The sequence below is a fragment of the Lolium rigidum genome, chromosome 4, assembly GCF_022539505.1.
Source record: "Lolium rigidum isolate FL_2022 chromosome 4, APGP_CSIRO_Lrig_0.1, whole genome shotgun sequence".
Taxonomy (NCBI): domain Eukaryota; kingdom Viridiplantae; phylum Streptophyta; class Magnoliopsida; order Poales; family Poaceae; genus Lolium; species Lolium rigidum.
The window spans coordinates 186,077,778-186,100,749 of NC_061511.1; the positions used below are offsets into that span (position 1 = coordinate 186,077,778).

General features: G+C 44.7%; 1 non-coding gene across 1 annotated transcript; it reads left to right on the plus strand.

The window, feature by feature from the left end:
• Positions 1-8,234: 8,234 nt before the first annotated feature.
• On the plus strand, positions 8,235-8,322 carry TRNAM-CAU. The gene is given in 2 exon segments: positions 8,235-8,272; positions 8,287-8,322. It is a non-coding gene; the product is annotated as a tRNA-Met (tRNA).
• The last annotated feature ends 14,650 nt before the right edge of the window (positions 8,323-22,972 follow it).

Below are 22,972 nucleotides of genomic sequence, written 5' to 3' on the forward strand. Positions count from 1 at the left end.
TTGCTTTGTGGTTGCGGTGGTTGCATGAGAGGGATATCTTTGACCTCTTCCTCCCCGAGTTCGATAAACCTTGGGTGATCCACTTAAGGGAAACTTGCTGCTGTTCTACAAACCTCTCGCTCTTGGAGGCCCAACACTGTCTACAAGAATAGAAGCTCCCGTAGACATCAAGCACTTTTCCGGCGCCGTTGCCGGGGAGGAAAGGTAAAAGGCACTCATACTCCGGTCTCAGGTAAAGTACTTTTCCGGCGCCGTTGTGTGTGTGCTCGAAGCTATTTCCTTTAGATCCTGCAATTGCATCTTTTTGTTTCTTGTTTACACTAGTTTGGCATAATGGACAACAATGAGCTTCTTATTCTATTTCCTGATTTAAAACATGGATTGTTTGATGCGAAAATTAAAAAACCTATGGAATCTTATTTGCATGCTTGGTAGTAATATTAGTATGAACGCTTTGAACACCATTGTTGATAATAATATAGAAAGTTCTAAGCTTGGGGAAGCTGGTTTTCATGATCTTTTTAGTCCCCCAAGCATTGAGGAGAAAATTTTCTTTGATGATACTTTGCCTCCTATTTATGATGATTATGATGATAGTGGTCTTTTGGTGCCACCTACTATGGAGAGTAAATTTTGTTGTGATTATACTATGCCTCCTACACTTGATGAGAATAATAATGATAGCTACTTTGTTGAATTTGCTCCCACTACAACTAATAAAATTGATTATGCCTATGTGGAGAGTAATAATTTTATTCATGAGACTCATGATAAGAATGCTTTATGTGATAGTTATATTGTTGAGTTTTCTCATGATGCTACTGAAAGTTATTATGAGAGAGGAAAATATGGTTGTAGAAATTTTCATGTTACTAAAATACCTCTCTATGTGCTGAATTTTTTGAAGCTACACTTGTTTTATCTTCCTATGCTTGTTACTTTGCTCTTCATGAACTTGTTTATTTACAAGATTCCTATGCATAGGAAGCATGTTAGACTTAAATGTGTTTTGAATTTGCCTCTTGATGCTCTCTTTTGCTTCAAATACTATTTCTTGCGAGTGCATCATTAAAACTGCTGAGCCCATCTTAATGGCTATAAAGAAAGAACTTCTTGGGAGATAACCCATGTGTTTATTTTGCTACAGTGCTTTGTTTTATATTTATGTCTTGGAAGTTGTTTACTACTGTAGCAACCTCTCCTTATCTTAGTTTTGTGTTTTGTTGTGCCAAGTAAAGTCTTTGATAGAAAGGTTGATACTAGATTTGGATTACTGCGCAGTTCCAGATTTCTTTGTCTGTCACGAATCTGGGTCTACCTCCTCGTAGGTAGCTCAGAAAATTAAGCCAATTTACGTGCATGATCCTCAGATATGTATGCAACTTTCATTCAATTTGGGAATTTTCATTTGAGCAAGTCTGGTGCCCTAATAAAATCCATCTTTACGGACTGTTCTGTTTTGACAGATTCTGCCTTTTATTTCGCATTGCCTCTTTTGCTATGTTGGATGAGTTTCTTTGATCCATTAATGTCCAGTAGCTTTATGCAATGTCCAGAAGTGTTAAGAATGATTGTGTCACCTCTGAACATGTTAATTTTTATTGTGCACTAACCCTCTAATGAGTTGTTTCGAGTTTGGTGTGGAGGAAGTTTTCAAGGGTCAAGAGAGGAGGATGATATGCTATGATCAAGGAGAGTGAAAGCTCTAAGCTTGGGGATGCCCCGGTGGTTCACCCCTGCATATTATAAGAAGACTCAAGCGTCTAAGCTTGGGGATGCCCAAGGCATCCCCTTCTTCATCAACAACATTATCAGGTTCCTCCCCTGAAACTATATTTTTATTCCGTCACATCTTATGTACTTTGCTTGGAGCGTCGGTTTGTTTTTGTTTTTTGTTTTGTTTGAATAAAATGGATCCTAGCATTCACTTTGTGGGAGAGAGACACGCTCCGCTGTAGCATATGGACAAATATGTCCTTAGGCTCTACTCATAGTATTCATGGCGAAGTTTCTTCTTCGTTAAATTGTTATATGGTTGGAATTGGAAAATGCTACATGTAGTAATTGATAAAATGTCTTGGATAATTTGATACTTGGCAATTGTTGTGCTCATGTTTAAGCTCTTGCATCATATACTTTGCACCCATTAATGAAGAAACACTTAGAGCTTGTTAATTTGGTTTGCATATTTGGTTTCTCTAGAGTCTAGATAATATCTAGTATTGAGTTTTGAACAACAAGGAAGACGGTGTAGAATCTTATAATGTTTACAATGTGTCTTTTATGTGAGTTTTGCTGCACCGTTCATCCTTGTGTTTGTTTCAAATAACCTTGCTAGCCTAAACCTTGTATCGAGAGGGAATACTTCTCATGCATCCAAAATACTTGAGCCAACCACTATGCCATTTGTGTCCACCATACCTACCTACTACATGGTATTTATCCGCCATTCCAAAGTAAATTGCTTGAGTGCTACCTTTAAAATTCCATCATTCACCTTTGCAATATATAGCTCATGGGACAAATAACCTAAAAACTATTGTGGTATTGAATATGTACTTATGCACTTTATCTCTTATTAAGTTGCTTATTGTGCGATAACCATGTTTTCTGGGGACGCCATCAACTATTCTTTGTTGAATATCATGTGAGTTGCTATGCATGTCCGTCTTGTCCGAAGTAAGAGAGATCTACCACCTTAATGGTTGGAGCATGCATATTGTTAGAGAAGAACATTGGGCCGCTAACTAAAGCCATGATTCATGGTGGAAGTTTCAGTTTTGGACATATATCCTCAATCTCATATGAGAATAATAAATTGTTGCCACATGCTTATGCATTAAAGAGGAGTCCATTATCTGTTGTCCATGTTGTCCCGGTATGGATGTCTAAGTTGAGAATAATCAAAAGCGAGAAATCCAAAATGCGAGCTTTCTCCTTAGACCTTTGTACAGGCGGCATGGAGGTACCCCACTGTGACACTTGGTTAAAACATGTGCATTGCAAAGATCCGGTAGTCCAAGCTAATTAGGACAAGGTGCGGGCACTATTAGTATACTATGCATGAGACTTGCAACTTGTAAGATATAATTTACATAACTCATATGCTTTATTACTACCGTTGACAAAATTGTTTCATGTTTTCAAAATAAAAGCTCTAGCACAAATATAGCAATCGATGCTTTCCTCTTTGAAGGACCATTCTTTTACCTTTTATGTTGAGTCAGTTCACCTATTTCTCTCCACCTCAAGAAGCAAACACTTGTGTGAACTGTGCATTGATTCCTACATACTTGCATATTGCACTTGTTATATTACTCTATGTTGACAATTATCCATGAGATATACATGTTACAAGTTGAAAGCAACCGCTGAAACTTAATCTTCCTTTGTGTTGCTTCAATACCTTTACTTTGATTTATTGCTTTATGAGTTAACTCTTATGCAAGACTTATTGATGCTTGTCTTGAAGTACTATTCATGAAAAGTCTTTGCTTTATGATTCACTTGTTTACTCATGACATTACCATTGTTTTGATTGTTGCATTCATTACATATGTTTACAAATAGTATGATCAAGGTTATGATGGCATGTCACTTCAGATATTATCTTTGTTATCGTTTTACCTGCTCGGGACGAGCAGAACTAAGCTTGGGGATGCTTGATACGTCTCCGACGTATCGATAATTTCTTATGTTCCATGCCACATTATTGATGATATCTACATGTTTTATGCACATTATATGTCATATTTATGCGTTTTCCGGAACTAACCTATTGACGAGATGCCGAAGGGCCAGTTCCTGTTTTCTGCTGTTTTTGGTTCCAGAAATCCTAGTAAAGAAATATTCTCGGAATCGGACGAAATCAAGACCCAGGTTCCTATTTTTCCCGGAACCATCCAGAACACCCGAGAGCCGCCGGAGAGAAGCCCCGGGGGCCCCACACCACACCCCGGCGCGGCCGGAGGGGGCCGCGCCGCCCTATGGTGTGGTGGCCCCGGGCCCCCTCCGAGGTTGCCCTTCCGCCTATTTAAAGCCTCCGTCGCGAAAACCCTGATGCGAAAAACCACGATACGGAAAACCTTTCCGAGCCGCCGCCATCGCGAAGCCAAGATCTGGGGGACAGGAGTCTCTGTTCCGGCACCCTGCCGGAGCGGGGAAGTGCCCCCGGAAGGCTTCTCCATCGACACCGCTGCCATCTCCACCGCCGTCTCCACCGCCATCTTCACCGCCATCGCTGCCTCCATGATGAGGAGGGAGTAATTCACCCCTGGGGCTGAGGGCTCCGCTGTAGCTATGTGGTTCATCTCTCTCTCTTTGTGATCTAGTTGAATATCATCTATGTGCTACTCTAGTGATGTTATTAAAGTAGTCTATTCCTCCTCCATGATGTAATGTTGGCAAGTGTGTGCATCATGAAGTACTTGGTATATGCTATGATTGTGATCTCTTGTAGATTATGAAGTTAACTATTACTATGATGGTATTGATGCGATCTATTCCCCCTTTCATAGCTGATGTTGACAGTGTGCATGATATGTTAGTACTTGGTTTAGTCGAATTGATCTTTCATGCACTCTAAGGTTATTTAAATATGAACATTGAATTGTGGAGCTTGTTAACTCCGGCATTGAGGGTTCGTGTAATCCTACGCAATGTGTTCATCATCCAACAAGAGTGTAGAGTAAGCATTTATCTATTCTGTTATGTGATCAAAGTTGAGAGTGTCCACTGGTGAAAGTCTAATCCCTAGGCCTTGTTCCTAAATATCGCTATCGCTGCTTGTTTACTCGTTTCTACTGCGTTACTACTGCTGCGTTACTACTCGCTTGTTTACTCGTCCCGGGCAAAGCACTTTTCCGGTGCCGTTGCTACTACTTATTCATACCACCTGTATTTCACTATCTCTTCGCCGAACTAGTGCACCTATTGGGTGTGTTGGGGACACAAGAGACTTCTTGCTTTGTGGTTGCAGGGTTGCATGAGAGGGATATCTTTGACCTCTTCCTCCCTGAGTTCGATAAACCTTGGGTGATCCACTTAAGGGAAACTTGCTGCTGTTCTACAAACCTCTGCTCTTGGAGGCCCAACACTGTCTACAAGAATAGAAGCTCCCGTAGACATCAATCCACGGGCCAAAACATTGCGGACCCGGTGGACCCTCGGACTCAATCATCTCGGACAAATACGCTATGTCCAACTTATGCCGCGCATCTCTGTCCGGCAAGCATCTTTCTCCAACATGTTCTCCCAAAAGATTCTGGTAGTTTCCGGCTCTTTTCCATCCGGAATCGGCTTCATCATACCGGTTGGGCGCCGCTGCGGCACCCCTTTGGTACCTCTGCGGTGGTACCTCTTGTGCGGCATACCCCGCTCTTGCTGGGCGATAGTTTTGCCCGGATTCACCGTTTCCGGCATAAGCGTTTCCGGCATGGCCTGCCCCTTGGCTTTTTCTACCGGCATCATGTTGCCCGGCTTTTTGTTTTCAGGCCAAAACCGGATCATACACAGTAATTTGCTGTGCATTCACATTTTTTTTCTCTTTTTCTATCCGGATGGGGGGACGAGGCCTGCCCATGTGACTTGCTTCCGACATTCTTTGCCGAAAGAATAGATTGTGATGCCACGGCCGCTTTTGCCTCAATTGTATCAAGTAACTCTTTTACTCGAGCTTACTGTTTCACTAGAGCATCACCTGATAACGATTCACATGTTTCTACAGCAGCTCTAGCAGCTTTCAAAGTTTTATCCGGACTGCTATACTTTGGTTTCTCTACCGGTCCCAAAGATACCGACACGCTCTTACTGGAAAGAACTTCCCGGCGCAGATCCTGGTCTAAGTTACGACCTCTAAGCCGGTTTCCCGCTACTGTAGCAGGGTTTGCGCTAAATGAAGCGAAGCCATGTGCAACGTTATACTCACGGAGGGTTAGGTTGAGCTCCTGTTGGGCCCAGATGAAATCCGTTGCGCCGGTGAGCAGCATCTACTGCTGCGCCTCCAGCTCAGCTTGGGTGGCCGCGACATCGGCGTTGTGCGCAATGGGCGTGGTCAACACGCTCATGGCCGCTTGCAGCGGGGTTTCCGCCGGTGGCACGGTAGAGGTACCGGCGAGGATTTCTCCGCGCTCCGTTGGAGGCTTTGTCGTGCGCCCGGACTTGGCAGGCCCAGCACCTTCTTCCGCCGCTCCTTTGCCAGCGCCTCCTGCGCTAGCCATCATCACCTCGACGCTGCCAGCGGCGCGGTCGGAGCGCGTCCCGCGGGCAGCTACAGATCTTGGCGGATCCGGCGCCACCAGCACCAGCGATGGGTACCGGGGCACTGGCACGGTGCCGAGGTAGACGCGGTGCGAGCCGAACTCGATGATGCGACCGTTCTTGGGGAAGCGGCCACCGTTGGCAAAGAACCCAACGTTGTCGTTGACGAAATCTAGCGAGCCGAAGCGCTGGACAAGGCCGGACACCACACGCTCGCTGGAGACAGTGAGGAGACCCGCCCGGATATGAACTCCAGCAAGCGTAGCTGCTGGCCCCACAGTGGGCGCCAACTGTCATCGTGGTCAAACGGCAGATGCCATAGGATGGCTTAAGTTGGAGCCGGATGTACGCATGAGGATCCGGGTGAGGGGAAGGTTAAGGGGAAAAGAGAGTTTGGACTCAGGATTGTATTGATGAACTTGGCCAATGGCCAGAGGTTGACGATGTACGGCTAGAAGACTTTCGCCTCTTCGCTACTGAATGAATCTCTCCCGCGCAGGGGTGCGCCTCCTCTCCTTATATAGGAGAGAGGTGGCTTACATGAGAAGAAACCCTAATGGCATCTTTGATGAGCTAAGCTACTTTATAAAGCTTCTTTGGCTCCAGTGACGACGCTTCTGTCTTTAAACAAAGGCTGATGACCTCGTCCAATTTCTTTTACGTCATCTTCAACTTTGGCGTCAGGGCTTCGATTCAAGCTGAAGTGCTTCGCTCATCTTGTCCTTTAGTCCTTGAGAAAATCTTTGACCGGTGTGCCGATATGCTACAGTTGAGCCTATGCCGGATCTCCGGTATCCTCACCTGTGAGCTCCGGCCTCTTTGCCTTTGTGACTCAATCTCCTATGTTTCCATACTCCGGCATACCCCTCCTGGTATACCGGATTGTGCCAACTTAGCGTTGTTAAGCTCAACTCTCAGAATCTGGATTAACCTTTAATCCACTATTAAGATGATATATTATGGCATATTCGCCATAGTCTTGGCCTACCGGGGCCCCCCCCGACATACACCGAGGTTGGAGTAGAGGCGCGTGATGACGGTGCGATGGGCGACTCAATCCGATATATGATCGGTAAACCAAAAAAAAAAGGACCAACCAAGCGACCGGCGGAGAGAAAAACCGATCTAGAGACCGGAAAAAGACTCATCAGGGCAGACAATCACGGATTGGTGGGCGAACCCTGCTACGGGTTGCGCGGCCCCCAAAGTAGGTCATGGAGATGGACCTTCCTAGGTACGGAGAGACGCGGAAGCAAGCCAAGTCAGGAATTTGCGGCTTAATACCATATAGAACAACGGAGAGGAAGAGAGATTGGAAGAATATGACAGATGTTAAGTCTCATGGACAAGTATATGTAGTGGTATAAAATTTGGAGGTCAAAAAGCTCCCCTAAAGATAAAGTAGGAGACGGATTGCAAATCCTAAATTAACAAATACATGCCACATGTAATATATCTCTAACATTCTTCCATCCTCAATATTGACCATGACAACAAGAGCTGCAGTCTCATGCTTTGAACACCACCGCAGCCATCATCCTCTTCTGCTCACCTGATTCGTGCAGATTTGCATAATTAGTTAATTACCATCACGGTATCCCGCCTCGACGGATGGGTGCTGAGGTTACGATTACTACAGTACTCCCTCCAATCTATAAAGATTGTTGGAGGTTTGTTAAAATTTAAATGTATCTAAATACCTCTTGATTTTAATAAATTTTAGACAATCTTCGTAGAACGAAGGAAGTACATGAAAACTGAAAATGCGGCAGCTATTAGCGCCACAAGTTGGTAGTACATTGGAGCAACTGTTAACTAGCAAAATAGGCCATTTGTGTGCAGCTATTACTAATCGTCTCCAAATATTTTGGATATCTTAGTTTAACTGCCACATAGTCCACGATTCCTCGTGTTGGACATAGCAAGCAAACCGTCATGCTTGAATGAATTCGTCAGTTTCGTTCACAGACCACAACGGGGTGGTGGTGCAGTTGGCTAGCGCGTAGGTCTCATAGCTAAACGTGAGTTATCCTGAGGTCGAGAGTTCGAGCCTCTCTCACCCCAAAATACTAGGACCTTGTGATGATGAATCGCTCACGTGACACCTGGGTCGTCACTAATCCACCTGAATCATCAGGTGACAAAGAGCAAATCTGAACATCGGTCTATTTTTGTCCCCTGCGTTTTTATGAACCTGGCCAAGTTGCTTCCGATACTACAGTGAAGGCGATTGGCAAAAAAAATCGCCGATCAGGTAAGCAATCCGTTTTACATGATTGACTTCTCAAGTTTTGCAGATTGACTAATGTTGTGGTTTAGTGAAGCATGCTCCTGCAACTGAAAGTTCAGTTAACTGGGAGTCTGGGACCTGAATAGGTTGTATAACTAGTGGCTTCACTAGGGCTAGCTTGCACGACGAGATAAAACAGTTTTTCCCGTGCCTAGGGCAACTGAAGCCATTGCAAGCTACCAGCATAATTACCTAAAATGTCAACTAAGAACTGCTAGTGATTGCTCAAACATCATTTGGGGCTAAACTCATTGTTCAATGTTGCCTCTCCGATTTCTAGGGATGAACATGTTACATGGTTGAGCTGCACCTTTGAAACCAGCAGGCCAGTTCCATGCTCCAGCACTAGTTCTTCTGCACAAGAAATGAGCAGAGTCCCGGTGAAGCGAAACAATTGTGGGACTTCCTTCCCTTTGCCGGTCGAACAATATGCCTTAGTTTGTTCACGAGCTATGAGAAGGGGAGTTCTGTCGAAGCAGTAATATAGCTATAACATGGTTTACTGAATTATGTTTAATTGTCATGAATCTTATAACTTTGTGGATACGATCCCCGTCGCTAGTACCAATCATGATAAGGGGGATCCCAGCAGATCCACCTAGGTTGATGCCCGATCTTTCACAGCGAGAACCTGGGGTAGTAAATCCTCCCAACAACGCGATGAACGCAGCCTGGAGAAGAGGGAACGAATCCAGCAAGCAACGGATCGATGAACGATACGCCTCAAACCTGAGCTAGACAATCCTTGATGAACACAAGAACCTTCGCAGCGGATAATATAGATAAACGGCAGCGCCGTACCCCCGGAGGGATGATACACGTGTACACACGCAATGGGTAAAACCCTAATCTTGAGACTAAACTTGAACTATCTCTAACCCTAGCCGCACCTCCACTTATATGAGGGGTGGGGTGGCCGGCCAGCCCCTAGTGGGCCTCTCTACCTTGGTTTGGACAGGCCCAAACCAAACTGACTCAATTTATGAAAAACCCTAATTGGCCCACATATGACCATTACATAAACTAGGATAAATAAGCTGGTGGGGTCCTGAATCTGGGCTCCACATAGGCCTCCATGCCCGTATCATCCTCCCCCCTTCAAGAAGCGTTGTCCCCAACACGTGAGGGTCTTCTGGAAAAGGTGACGTGATATGAACATGACACGTCCTCGCCGTCTTCAAGTCTTGCTTGCCTTCCACACCACAACCTCCCTCGCGGCCTCTCGACTTGATACAGCACTTGGCGCCTCCTTTCTTCTCCACATGAGCTTGGACTTCGGTGCCAATTCCTTCTTCTTGCGAGATTTTGATGGACCCTTGTGTCGCTGCACATGACCCTGCACAGGATGTGTAATTCCTGGGCCACATAGATGTCTCACACGTCCATCCTTGCCTCTATGCATCCGCGGTGTCGCGGAAAACTGGACTGCAGTACTCCTAGCACGGCAGTGCCGCTGCCCACTGTCTCCACTGACGCGCTCGCCTCCCACTCATCCCACACGCATCTGCGCCACATGTACTGGAACATCATCAGCACAAACCTCATCAGTCTGTATACTGGCATCAACACAAACTGGAACTGTAGCACATGCTGGAACATTCACATCAACAACAAGTGTAACTTCATCTGGCTTGTCACCAGCAATAACTGGCTTGTCATCTACAGGCATGGCTGAAACATCACCAACATCAATGCTCGGAACATCATGTACCTCATGCTGCACTTTAGGCTTGTGCAACTTCTCCTTACGCACCACTAACTCCACATCGGACTTGATATGATCATCACCCATAGGCTTCAAAATCCGTTGTTTACCACCATGCATAAAAGAATATGTATTTTCTCGCCCAGCATGTGTCACATTACGATCATACTGCCAAGGACGCCCAAGTAGCAATCCACACACCTCCAATGGCAACACATCGCAATCGATCTCATCAACATAATCATCAACTGTAAATGGCACACGCACCTTATGAGTAATCTTCAGCATACCACAGCTATTCAACCACTCAAGACGCTTAGGTTCAGGAAGACGCCATGTATTACCACCATGCATAAAAGAATATGTATTTTCTCGCCCAGCATGTGTCACATTACGATCATACTGCCAAGGACGCCCAAGTAGCAATCCACACACCTCCAATGGCAACACATCGCAATCGATCTCATCAACATAATCATCAACTGTAAATGGCACACGCACCTTATGAGTAATCTTTAGCATACCACAGCTATTCAACCACTCAAGACGCTTAGGTTCAGGAAGACGCCATGTAGACAACCCCAACACTGCCACCATCGTCTTGCTAATGCCATTAGTACAGCTACCACCATCAATCATCAACTTGCAAGCCTTGCCCTTGATAAAGCACTGAGTCTGAAACAAACTCCACCGCTGACCCTTGTCAACTGTCTTGCAAGCATCATCTTGTACATTCTTGAGTTGCATATTCAGCCCGCTCAATGGTACAACCTCCTCAACAGTCACAGTAGTGCACTTGGTATCAGAGCCAGGTTTCCTCTCCTCTGAAGATACTATCTTGCCCGTAGTGACTGTTGGTAGTGGAACAATCTTCTTAATAGGAACTATGCACTTGTCCACTGCCTGCATTACCTCCGCCAGGCACTTGTTTACTTCCTTTAATGCATGCCCAACTCCGGATGACTGCTCACGATCCTTCAATGGTAACCCGAAACCACCACGAAGAAATTTTTTGAAGTCCGCCCAAGTATAAGCATACTCGCCTCTATCAACTGCATTACACCAATATATGTCCAACTCCTCATCCACACGCCGGTGACCGAGAATGTAGGCATCATAACCAGTGAACTTCCCTTTGTAGCGACGACATCGTTGGAAACCCAATTTCATGTACTTCTCCCAATCCTCGTACTGCTCAATTGTCGCGTAATGGCGTAAATACCACTTCAGTTCTGACACGGGACGCGTTACTCCCTTCCGGATGTCAAGGAAATCATTGAAGATATAACCGGACTTCGTGCCACACGAACACCGTATGCCCAATACATCGTCTGAAAATGAAGCAACAACAGCAGTAGCATCAAGTAGCATCGTCGGAGATGAAAAAGGATCAGCACTAGCTAGTATTGCCGAAGAATCAACAGAAACATCTGCAGCCTGCCCGGCCCAGAGCCCGGCTGAACCGGCCTGGGAACCGGCCGATCCAGCCTGGGACCCGGTCAAACCGGCCTGGAGACCGGTCGGTCCGGCCAGGGACCCGGTCAGGCCGGCCTGGGGACCGGCCGCACAGCTGAGCGGCGCAGTATAAAGCCCGGTTGGCATCAGCCCGTGGCCCGGTCTAGGCCGGCTGTGGCCCGGTCTAGGCCGGCTGTGCCCGGCCTGTAGCCCGGTTGACCGGCTGGTTGACCGGCCCGGTCGGTCCAGGGTCCGGTCGGCCGGCCCTGGCACCGGGGCGCGACGCGAATCTTCGTCTTCTTCCCGATTCCAGGCGCGATTTTTCGTGATTTTGACCTCCGAAACAGCCATGGGTGACCTGCAAACTGCATCAAACAACGCCAAACTTCCTCCAACCAAACTCCTTCGACCGAGAGCCAATCTCCTCCGATCTAGAGCCAATCTTCTCCGATGCAAACCGATCCAAAGAGATCGATCAACAAAACCTCGCCGTGAGCAACCCAGAAAGCTGATACCACATGATAAGGGGGATCCCAGCAGATCCACCTAGGTTGATGCCCGATCTTTCACAGCGAGAACCTGGGGTAGTAAATCCTCCCAACAACGCGATGAACGCGACTCGGAGAAGAGGGAACGAATCCAGCAAGCAACGGATCGATGAACGATACGCCTCAAACCTGAGCTAGACAATCCTTGATGAACACAAGAACCTTTGCAGCGGATAATATAGATAAATGGCAGCGCCATACCCCCGGAGGGATGATACACGTATACACACGCAATGGGTAAAACCCTAATCTTGAGACTAAACTTGAACTATCTCTAACCCTAGCCGCACCTCCACTTATATGAGGGGTGGGGTGGCCGGCCAGCCCCTAGTGGGCTTCTCTACCTTGGTTTGGACAGGCCCAAACCAAACTGACTCAATTTATTAAAAAACCTCATTGGCCCACATATGACCATTACATAAACTAGGATAAATAAGCTGGTGGAGTCCTGAATCTGGGCTCCACATAGGCCTCCATGCCCGTATGAAATCAAGTTTGGTTTTGGAAGATGTGAGTGACCAGAGCACTAATGCATACACGAGCAAACATGTATAGAGTAACTTTATCCCGATCCTCCCCAAAGGAACGCTCTCATAAGACTGATGATTGTCGCCATGACTCCCTTTGGGTTGTTCAAAGGGGTGAGGTTTGGAAGGAGCGAAACGCTAGAGTCTTCCGCCACCACCATTCCGCCACAAATGCTATCATCGCCAAGATCAAAGATGAGGCTCGGGCTTGGTGCTTGACCGGTGCTAAGGAATTGTGCAATGTAATACTGGAAGAGTAGGCTTTTGATATAGTCCTAGGACATGTCCTAGGCATTTATTATAAAACTCTAAACTTCTTCTCTATTAATGAAAATGGCAAATCTTTTGCCTTGTTTCAAAAAAAATCAAAGGGGTGAGGTGGTACATGGTCCGAGAAGTAATCACGAACTTGATGATTGAACCATTTATTTTCTGGGTGTGCCTCTGTAGTCTGTACTTAGACTCTTGACTATCATCACTAGTGGATAATGGGGCTTTTGCACCGGTTGGTAAGGCCCATATGCACCGGTGCAAAAGCCCCCCCCCCCCCCCTTTTTGCACCGGTTCAGTTGCGAACCGGTGCTAAAGGGGCACAACGTGGTGGCTGCCGGGCGCCCGAGCGAGAGGACCTTTAGGTAAAGAAAATTCGAATTATTTTCCACTCCTTTTTTTTCTTTTTTTTTCAGAATACCCTTATCTCTAGTCAAATTACTTACTCGTGCTTAAACTTCTCGGTCGGTCACCCATCCTCCCACTACTCTAGCACTAGCACGCTTAACTTCCAAGTTTCTTTCCGTCCCGCATCCAAGTGCTTCGCGCGCATGTATGTGATACTAGTATCGTATCAATCCTATTAACATGTCGGTCGATATCATATTTCTTTATTGTTCTAATTTCAAATAATTCTTTTAATAAACAAAAATAATAAACTTGAATAAATAAATAAACATTAACTTTATAATTTGTATTATTTTTAATTATTTTCTATTTTTAATTTTTTTGCCAAACCTAAAACCTGAAAATTTGAAAATCTTATAATTTGCTAAAAGTAATGGTAATCTTTATGCATGATGCAACTATTAATTTTAATTTTAAAAAAATAAAAAATATATAAAATCCTAAATTTCTAGCAAAAAACTTAAATCTTCCTGCTTTCATATTTTAATTTGGAATTTTGAGAATCTAAAAATTGGCTGACCGTGTATACCCCGGTGAAATCGGATGTAACTTTTTTCCACGATGATTTTGATATATTATACGTTTTTTTCCGACGCCGTATGCAAAAGTAAATGCGGTTTTACCATTTTTCAAACTTTTTTGCAAAAAAAAGTGAAAATTCGAATTTTTTTAATTTCACCGAATAGTAGGTTGCATAACATACAAGAATCTGAAAACATTTTGTTTTGAATTTTCTATCATTTTATTTTGTACTTTAGAAAGCAAAAAAAGGCGATCGACAGGGGGGGGGGGTAGAGGTGCGTGGGGAGCAGAAAAACCTTTATCACCGGCTACCGGTTCGTGCCAAATCTGGTGCTAATGCTCTTTGGAGAAAAAACCAAAGCTCTCTTTTCTACCGGTGCATCTGTGCTTTCCATTGTGATTGGGTAACTGTGAAGAGCGTTTCATCTACAGAATGGATTGATGAGTTTGTCATTTGTATCGCGATCCACCTATGGATAGACTTCAGAGGTCATATCGTACCGTGCTCACAAAAAGTTACGGGTTTTTCTTCGTCATAATCCAAGTTATTCTACTAGCTTCAATCAAGTTTTGTTCCCCTGCCTTGTTGTTTGTTTAACAAGATATATGATCACTATGAGAATTGCACAAACAAAGGAGACTATTCATCCATTTATTTACTCATACATATAGCGCCCACTAGAGCATCTTCAGTGCATCCTCCAAAAGCGCCGGTTCAATTGATTGTGGGCCGCTACTGTGAGGTGTTACATTTGGGGCATATGCCCATTCATAGCCACAAACGGAGTTCCAAAATGATTTTTTATTTTTGTAATTTTTAGTCTTTGAACACATAAGGCCTAGTTTGGCATCAAACTATTTTTGAAGTATTCAGTGGATACTTCAGTTTCAAAAGATACAGAATTATTAAGTACTTTAATATGTTTGGATCCGATAAATATTGTGGTTACGAAACTGAAGTATTCTCTAAAATTGTGCTTTTTTGAAATATTGAATAAAAAGATCGGACTTTTTTTCTTTCTTAAAACTGAGAAAGGAGAAAAACTGACGTATTGTCTGGCTAGGAACTAAAGTACTATTGTATTGATTTACTTCAGTTTTAATAAAACTTTGTTATCGTACTAAGCCTAAACAATTTTTAGTTTTTAAACACACAATACTTTTTGTGAATGAAAATAAAATATACAGCAAAGTACATAATTTAAAATTCAATTTGATCAAGCTGTCGGCATAGTTTACGGCTGTTTTTTGAGTCTCCATATATGTACTATGAGGTTATTTTGCAATTGGTGATGAGCATCTGGCTCATGAAGCTATGCATACATGGTGAGAAAATCAACACCGTGGGTACCTGGTGATCAACATCCGCAAGATGATCTGCATATGTATTCGCTGGTGTCTTGATCTCATTTTCGATGATCATGTTATACATAATTACACAAGCATTCATCACCTCTCACTTTTGATCTTAAGATCAGATAAAATCAGGTACCAAAAATAGCAAATCGAGATTAGAGCACACCACTGCCGACGCCTATTGGTTAGTTCAGCTGAACGTATGTACGAAAGAGAGCGAACGCACCGAAATAGTACTTGCGCGGAGGAAATCACTAATCAAATAACAGGGCAGGCTTGAATGTCGTGCTGACAGGGTATGGGGAGGGACGATACAGCTCGGAGCGGCCGTGCGTGGAATAGGAGCTCCCGCCGGAGTCGGATTAGTACCAAATCCAGGATCCAAAGTTGGTTCAGCACTTGCATAATATACCACCATATATTGGGCTGGACACTGCACCTCCACGGAACGTCTCGGCGGCGCGCTCAGTCGTTATGGAACCTGCCGGCCGGACGAAGAAGCGGCCACGAACATGTCGGAGTTTGGTGGATGATTCGAAGCTGCGCTCCTGCTGCTCCGCGGCTTGCCCTCATAAGCCTGACAACAACAATTGGTACCTCATCGGCTCCTCCCTTGCGAAATAATTCAAGTTCTTCTTAATTCAATTATTTTAATTTCGATTAAGATTATAGAAAAGCATGCATATCAGCGTCTACAATCCCAACTTAGTTTTAGTAAATTTATCATACACTATATTTGTATGCACTATAGATGTTGCCGACACATTTTTTATTAGTTACGGTGTCAATCTTAGAGTAGTTCAACAAAGGACAAACCTAGATCTCCAATCATATTTGAACGCATGAAGCATCCGCTAGAAGCATTTCTTCTTCTTCACAACTAGGTCGAAAGCACGATTGTGATTTCGATCTGATTTTCCGTTGTTTCGCAGGAGGGACTGGGCTGGTCTTGATGACGGACCCGCGGGGATCATCGCCGAGCGCGTCCTCGCTTTTGACGTCGCCGGCTATGTGCGCTTCCGCGCCGTGTGTCGCCCCTGGCGTCAGTGTTGCACCGAGCCACTGTCCCACAGCTGTCTGGACTGCCGGTTCCATCCAAGGAGGTGGACCATGCTCCAAGAGGAGCTCGCCACGCCGAGCCGCCACTGCTTCCTCAACACTTCCACTGGTCAGTGCGTCCAGGTGACCAGGTCGACATCCCTGAGCTTCGTGACCATGAGCTGCTCGCCCTTACCCCTGAGGGCCTTCTTGTGCTAGCCCACAAGCCGGCGTGCGGCACCACCCTCTGCATGTTCAACCCGCTGACCCGCCACCTCATGCACCTCCCGCCGCTCAGCAAGCTACTGCCCTCTGGGTATCAGGACCTCCTTCCTGAGAGTGATGACCTTCTTTTAGGCCAAAACTTTGTAGCTTGGGGCTCTGGCATTGCAAATGACAATTCAACAGTGGTATTCTGCTTAAGCATGCTCAACACGATTGGCATGACCAAGCCCGGCGATGACCACTGGACGTTGCTACACTGCGATGGCAGTGACATGACTGCCCCCATAATGTTTGAAGGACGCTTGTACTACGTTGCTAACAACGATGCTATCATGGTGCTAGAAATGAGCACTCCACGGCTTGAGGTGGCTGCCAAGCTCAATATGAGTGTCAGCCCGATGGCAGATAGTTTGCACCTCTTCAATAATTCCGGGGAGTTGATGCTCGTGCATAGAAGGTTTCGTCGGTGTAGACGGCGGCCAGGAGCCAATAATTACTTGGAGAGTTGCTATGACGTGTATCGAGTGGATTTAGACACTAGGATGCTACTCCCGGTCAAGAGCTTGGGTGGACGTGCGGTGTTCATGGGCATGTGGTGCTCTCTTTTAGTGTCTCCAAATGTTTTTCCCTCTGGCTCCGTTAGCAATGACACCATCTACTTGAGTTGTGGCGTGGACATACAAGCTAGCGCATATCATCTCGCGGATGGAAGCAGGGACAAAGGCACCGGCTGGAGATACAAGGATAGCTGGGTGCCACGCCCACATACTCTTGCTGAATCTCTATCTTTGTCTGTAACCATATAAGGAAATATCTCGTGGAAAACTTAAAATAGAGGCCAGGCTACACATAACCCTTTATTTGCAAACACTTCAAATTCGTATTTAAAAGTTTTAAGAATTTGAAATAAAATTCTAGATATTCAATGATATATAATACAAAATGGTGTAAAATCTCAATACGAACAATATTTCATATTCTAGGCTACACAAAAATGAAAAATTCTGATAAATTTTATAATGAATAGTACACATTTTAAGACTCTAAAATTTGTCATATTTTGTCATTTTCGTGTAGGCTACAATATAATTAAATCAGTTTGCATTGAGATTTTAAATCATTGTAAAACACATCATTGGCTACCTTCAGAATTTTGTTCCGATTTTTTAAACTTTGAATACAAATCCCAACTGGTTAAAAATAAAGAGCTACATGTAGCTCGGCCTCCAAAACGATATATTGTTTTGTTCTCTTTCATATAGATTTTTTCCTTTTAGATCACTGGTGCTTTCTTATGCAGTAAAACAAAATAGTTTCTGCATCTAGTTGTTCTAGTGAGAATATGACATTTTCACTACAGGAATGGCACAAGGCGCTGACGGCCTGCTAATACGTCGACGGACAAAAGGTCGGCGTGGTCGGCGTATGGCCCAGCCAGGCCAGCCCGCCATGTGAGCCGTCGGCGTTGCGACGCCCTCGGCGTAGGTAACTCTACGCCGACGGCTGCCCTCGGTATACTCCGGGCCGTCGGCGTAGGCCTGGGCACGCGCCCTCCATGGCCATGCTGTGACGATGTTGTCACGACGTTAGTGCTACGCCGAGGGCTGCCCTCATAGCCTCCTCCCATTATTTTAATCTACGCCGATGGCCACCCTCGGCATAGCCTTAAACTCTTTTTCCTCCACGCACTCCCATGTGGATCGCCTTTTTAAGTTTCAACTGAATGATAGAAAATGATAAAAAAAAATCATTCGAGATGTCCATGTGTTACTTCATCTAGTTGCAAAAGAATTTAATAAAAATGAATTTTGATCTTTCTTGCAAAATTGCGTCATGTAGCGATAAAACGGCTTTTCTGGTTGCATACGAAGTCGGAAAAATGTATAGTATATCAAAATGATCGTGGGAAAAGTTTACATCCGAATTCATCTGGATTTTTCCGGTTGGCATTTTTTCAGATTCTCAAAATTCTAAATAGAAATATGAAAGCATGAAGATTTTAGTTTTTGCCATAAATTCTGGATTTTATATATTTATAGTTTTTTTAAATTAAATTAATAATTGCATCTTGCATATAGTCCCTCCGATTCACACTACAAGGAAAATCATTATAGGTAGAAATGTATTCTGTGGCGCACCTACAAGTGTGTGCTCCATACAAAAAATTCTGTGGCGCATATAAAAATATGCTCCACATAAATTTTGAATTTCTGTGGCGCATGTAATACTGGTGCGCCATAGAATTGTGGCTTTCTGTGGCGCATGTGGACGGATGCGCCACAGAATCTATATGGAGCCCACTGGGCTTCCAGTACTGCACATGGGCGATGGGAATTCTGTGGCGCATCTGCCCACATGCGCTACATAAATTTGAACTTTTGTGGCGCATCTGCCCATATGGACCATATAATTTCTTGTGGGGGTCACCCCTGACAGTACGGAGTCCATAATTCTGTGGCTCATATGCCCATAAGCGCCACAAAAAGTTTCAATATGCGCCACAGAATGTGTTGGGGACTCCACACAACCCCCTCCCCCATCAGCTTTTTTAGCACTGTAAAATACAAAAGAAATATATATAAATTTCAAAAAATAAAATCCTTCGAGGTGTCCATGTATTACGTCATCTATTACGGAATTAATAAACATGAATTTCAATTTTTTACAAAATTACGTTGCAAAATCATCAAACTGGATTCCTGGTTGCATACGAACTCGAAAAAACGCACAATATATCAAAATGACCGGGAGAAAATTTTACATCCAAATTCACCCGGGTTTAACAAGTTAGCCAATTTTTAGAATCGTCAAATTCAAAAAGAGTAAAAAAATACGGCAAATTCAAGATTTTTTCCTGCAAAAATATAAAAAATCGAAAAAAATTCTGTGGCGCACCATATGGACATGTGCCACATCATTTTTAGCCCGAATTTTGAATTGCGGAGGCGCAATTCTCCTCCTCCTCTACTTCTCCACTTCTCCTCACTTCTCCTTCTCCTCACTTCTCCTCCTTTTTCTCCACTTCTCCTCCCTTCTTCTCCTTCCCTTCTTCTCCACCACCATCACGGCTTCCTCCTCCGGCGACCACCACTACCACGGCTTCCTCCTCCGTCGACCACCACCACGGCTTCCCTCCTCCGGTGACCACTACCTCCTCCTCCTCCGGCAGCCACCACCTTCTCCTCCTCCTCCTTCGGCAACCACCACCACCATCTTCTCCTCCTCCGGCGACCACCACCACCTTCTCCTCCTCCTCCGGCAGCCATGACCACCACCACATCCTCCTCCTCCGGCAACCACTCACCAACACCACCACCACCTCCTCCTCCTCCTCCACCACCAGCACCACCACCAGCACCTCCTCCTCCACCAGCACCACCACCACCCCATCACCACCACCACCTCCTTCGGCCGGCCTCCTCCTCCTCCTCCACCCACCCTACCCACTCACCTGCCGGCGAAATTCCAAAAAAAAACCGGCGAAATTCCGGTCGCCCCAGATCTGGCCGCCATTTTTTTTAAAAAAAATTTAAAAAATTATATAGCGCACCACTGCTAGGTGCTCCATAGACGTTTTCTGTGGCGCATTTGACCTGGTGCGCCACAGAAGTTTTAAGAAATTCTGTGGTGCATGTACATATGCGCCACAGAATACAAATATCAGTCGCGTGACAAACTGTTGCGCAAGGCATATGCGCCGTAGAAGTCAGAAAAGTTGCATCACAGAAAAGCTTTTTCTAGTAGTGTCATATTACTTGACTCTAGTATGGATGTATCTAGAACTAAAATATCTAGATCCATTCATATTAGAGTGAACTAATATGAATCGGAGGGAGTAGATTATTTTTACTTAAGAATTGATGTTTATTTAAATAATTATTTAAAATTCAAAATAACTAAGAGTTTTTATATCACGGTCTAAGGGTTAATAGGATTGATATGGTAGTATTATCAACAATGTTTGGTTTCTTTCATGGAAGCACAACCTACGGGCTACGTCGAGGACCGGGTATACACTGACGGCACATGTGACTCTGCCGAAGAGGACTTTCGCCGAGGAGCTACGCCGATGGCTGCCCTCGGCATAGTCTACGCCAACAGCCCAATGTACCTACGCCGAGGGTTTCCGACCGTCGGCGCCTTGCGCTATTCCTGTAGCGTTTACCTGCTGAAGGCCTGAAGTAAGAACTTAATTTTTTTGCTGACAGGGTAAGAAGCTAATTTTTGCATCCATGAAACCTATTTTCACAACATGCAGAACACACAAGTTTACCTACTGACGTGATAATTTGTTTCCTAGATCTTGATATGTGGTTTACCGGTTGGCCAAGATTATTCTACTATCATAATTAGTTTAAATTCATTCAAACATGCCATGGACCCTGTAAGGGTATTTTACCCTTATCCATTATTTTGGTAACAATGACACCGTTGCTAGAGTAATTGGTCTAATACATGTTTATAAGATTATTCCCAGGTATTAGCCAAATAGGCATAATTGTGTATCAATGAAACAAGAAGGTAAAGGGAGACCCCCACTTCGAGAAAAATGAAGAAGGACTGCTCAGCACCTAGCCGAGCCACGGGCCCGGTCTGACCGGCCGTGGCACCGGCTGGCCCGGCGCCGACCGGTCCCTGGACCGGTGCGCACTGGGCAAAATCTAGGGGACTTTCCCCTTTGCCCGGCGGTGGCCTGGCCTGCCGCCCGGTTTGGATCGGACTGGTCCGGTCTCTCGCCCGGTCTGACCGGGCTGTGGACCGGACACCCCAGCGCGGACCGGCTCCTGCTCCAGTGGTATCCGGAGGCCATGTACTGCGCGACAAATTCGGCCCCGGTCACGGCCCGGCGCCAGGTCCGGTCTGGACCGGATGGTCTGGTATGTGGCTCGATTGGATCGGCCCGTGCGCCGGATGGCCCGGCCCCAGGCCCGGTTGACCCATGTAGTGCCACTATGAAGCAGCTTTAGACATTAGCTCAGGAGCTTCCTCGTGTCAGTTATGGCACAACATAATACATCTTAGACCGTGACGATGCAAGGCAGTGAACAGCTCCCAGTGCTTTTGGTTTATTCTTTGCCCTTATCTACCTGCCATGTTAAATTTGTGCAATACTTAATGCTCTGTGCCATGATGTCTAGACAATCTTCACCGCTATTTTTGGTTACTGGTTAGTCAGACCTCCAACCATACTTGATATATTCATCACTCTATGATTGAATGTTACTGTTGAGTAAATCACCAGGTCATCACTGTGAGCGCTTGATGTTTTCACACAATGTTCCGTCCATTTAAGCAAATACCTGATGGGCCCGACAAATATATTTTAAAAAGTAATCAATGCCTTTAAGGAATATTTTCGTTCGAGAAGTCTGTAGTCCTTCAGATATCCAGTTACCAAGATGGACTGAATTATGATTAGGCAAAATGTTGAGAAATCATCCTACTATTTGTGATGTTATAGAATCTACTCTTTTAAGCATATACGCGAAGTAAAACACTGAAAAACTATTTCACTTAAGAGCGTGCCACTTTATTACCCTAGTTTTTAGTGTTACTCAATACTAGTACCTCTGTTCTTTTCTAATCGACGCACAGAGTAGCCTGTGCATGCATGTATCGTACCTGCTGCCGGCGTAGATTAATTCAGACCGGAGGTAGTACTTCTTAAATAATGGCCTGCTCACTAACCTGAATGGCTCTTTTTTCTCTTGTTACTTGTCAGGTTTCAAAATATGGTAGCTGCATATTTGCAGGGTCCATTTTGGGTTTTATTTGTGTGTCATATATGTGCAAGTTAAAATGCACTTGTACTTATGGTATACACATATAGGAAAGGGGAAATCTTGTGATATACTTGCTGTTAGGCACCTTCTGAGTTCTGATTGTTTAATATGCCAATGCTCTCTACATCTTGTCCACTCTTAAACAGAGCTGTCCTTAATTGTTGTGAGCTCTTTCTTAAACCTCATGTATCTTTTGCTTTCTTCTTTGGATAGAACCAAGTCATCTCAACACTCGGTGATGTAGTTAACGCGTGCACAACGGAGATTGTTAAACACAAGACAAAGTTAGCGAAAAAGGCACCAATAACATGATTTAATGAATTTTTATTTCTTCTTTGTATCATATATATCTCCACTATGGCAGTATATATGTTATCTTGTTATTTCAAAATTTTCATTTCTTTGTATCATATCACATATGTACCTCCTGCTTATAGAAATATGCTGCTGGATATATTTTAGGATTTTCTTCTATATATCTATCCTTCTGTGGTTTGAATTCTGCTTGAACATTGCAAGTACTTGATACTGATGTCATTTCTTCTTGTAGATGAACAAACCTTTGCAAGCCCAGTTGTGAGCATGCT